The sequence below is a fragment of the Notolepis coatsorum genome, assembly GCF_963971535.1.
Source record: "Notolepis coatsorum genome assembly, chromosome: 2".
In the NCBI taxonomy this organism is placed as follows: domain Eukaryota; kingdom Metazoa; phylum Chordata; class Actinopteri; order Aulopiformes; family Paralepididae; genus Notolepis; species Notolepis coatsorum.
This window is the reverse complement of record NC_140166.1, coordinates 25,364,537-25,367,036: the sequence shown is the minus strand read 5'-3', so window position 1 is coordinate 25,367,036 and position 2,500 is coordinate 25,364,537.

Sequence of the window (2,500 nt, the reverse complement as noted above, 5' to 3'; positions counted from 1 at the left end):
CCCTAGATCCTGACAGAGTATATACATATGATGGGGAGGGGACTGTACATTAGGGGGGGGTGGGTGGGTGGGAGAGAAATATACATACGGCGGGGAGGGAATATATACATGCGGTGGGGAGGAGACTGTCTATTAGGAGGTGGTGGGGGTTTTGGGCATTTACGGTGGCCAGTTTCGAATTGCAGCCTCCCGTAGGTGCTCTTTAAGAGCGGTTTTGAATGTGGGCAGGGATTCACATTCCTTTACAGCTTTGGGTAGGGCGTTCCACATTGTTGTGGCATAATTGCGAAACGTGTTTAGTCCCTTGTTTGAGCCGAATCTGGGTTTAACATGATTTGTTGAGCTTCCTCTGGTGTAGTGGTTGTGGTATTCACTGACCTTTGGGAAGTATTTTGACATGTACATGGGCACCCCGGTCGTATAGTGTATCTTGTAGACCAGGCCCATTGCAAGTTGCTGTACTCTGTCGTCTACTCTAAGCCATCCTAGGTTGTCAAAGTGGGCAGGGGTGAGGTGGGTTCTGGGGTTCAGGTCAAGTAGTAGTCTGACCAGTTTGTTTTGTGATGTTTGTAATTTTGTTTTAAGCGCCTTTGAGGTGCTTTGGTACCATGAGGTGCATGCATAGTCATAGTACCCTTGAATGAGTGCTCCTGCCAGAGTCTTCAGGGTATTCTTGTTTACCAGAGAGGAGATCCGGTACAGGAATCTAGTTCGTTGGTTGACTTTTTTTTATTACATTGGATGCCATTTTGTCACAGGAAAGATTTGCCTCTAGGATGGAACCCAGGTAGGTAATTTCGTCTTTCCTTGTGACAATATTGTCACCCACTGTAACTGAGAAGCCGTCGGTCTTGTTGAGTTTGTTATTTGAACCGAAGAGAATGGACTCTGTTTTGCCCATGTGTAATGATAGTTTGTTATCAGCGAGCCATATGCAGATTTTGCCTAGTTCCGAGCTGAGGGTTTTTTCAACCTGCAACTTGTTCTTGTCAGAGACCAGCAGGGCTGAGTCGTCCGCAAACAGGAACAAGTTGCAGTCACAGGCTGACGACATGTAATTTGCATAAATTAGGAAGAGTAGCGGTCCTAGTATGCTTCCTTGTGGAACACCACAGCTCACTGTGAGGGGGGGGGGGATAGAGTACCGTTTACCTCTACCATTTGTTCTCTCCCCTCCAGGTAGGATTGCATCCAGCTCACTGAGAAGCTATCAAAACCAATTGCTTTTAGCTTGTCCATTAGAATGGAGTGATTGAGAGTGTCGAAGGCCTTTTGTAGGTCCAGCATGACCATGCCGCAGTATTTGCCCGCGTCCACCTCTTGTTTGATGTGGTCGTTCAAATAGAGGAGGCATGTGTCAGTGGAGTGGGACATTCTGAAGCCAGATTGGAATTCGTAGATTAGATTTTTTTCCGCCAGGTACTTTTCGACCTGTTCGTAGACTATTTTCTCCATGACTTTCGAGATGGAGGTAAGAATAGAAACAGGGCGGTAGTTGCCTGGGTCTAATTTGCTGCCCTTTTTGTGCAGAGGGGTCACTCTCGCAATTTTGAAGTCCTTGGGGACGTGCCCCTGTTTTATAGAGAGGTTTATTATGTGTGTCATGACTGGGGTGATGGCGGCTGCTGCGTCTCTGAGGAATTTGGAGGGGATGTTGTCATGGCCAGTGGCCTTGTTAGGTTGGAGGGCGCTCAATTTTTTGAGTGCCTTATCGGTTGTTACCATTTCAAGTTTGAAGTCGTCTTTGTGGACCCCTAGGTTTTTGTAGTATGCTACTATGTGTTCTACCCCATAATGCCCTGAGTGGGAGGGTAGTTTGTTTAGTAGTTTAGTAGTTTGTCCATAGGTAGTGTGTTCCATAACTTTGGTGCATAGTTAGCAAAGGCTGCATCCCTGATTTTCTTTAGACTGTGGCTTGGAACCTTCAATAGACCAGTAGTAGATGATCGCAATGTTTACACTTTGTATATAAGGAGGAGGACCTTGAAATCAATTCTAAATGTTACCAGAAGCCAGTGTAGGTTACTTACTTGTAACTTCGGGTTTGATCCAAGGAGTAAGTTGCCCCATATTGCTCTGTAACATTTCTCTTTTTGTTATAGGACTGACTAGTAGGATTTCAGTTTTGCCCTCATTTAATTTTAGGAAGTTGTTCGTCATCCATTTGTTTATTGCTAAGAGACAGGCGGAAATGGAGTTTATAGCTGTGTGATCATTTGGTTCAGCGGAGATGTACAATTGTGTGTCATCTGCGTAACAATGGAAACATACATTGTGCTTTCTAATGATGTCTCCTCAATGTTCAATGTTCAATGCAATGTTCAATGCCAGTAAAGCACTTTAAACTTTAAGTATGACTAAATGCTTTCTTGACTATATATATAGTAACTGTTCCAAAATGCATAGATTTCTATGTATTTTAGGGGTTTGGGTGGCTAGCTCTTTTTAAAAATGTCAGATTGTTTTATTTATTTCATAGATTTCTATGCATTTCAGGAGT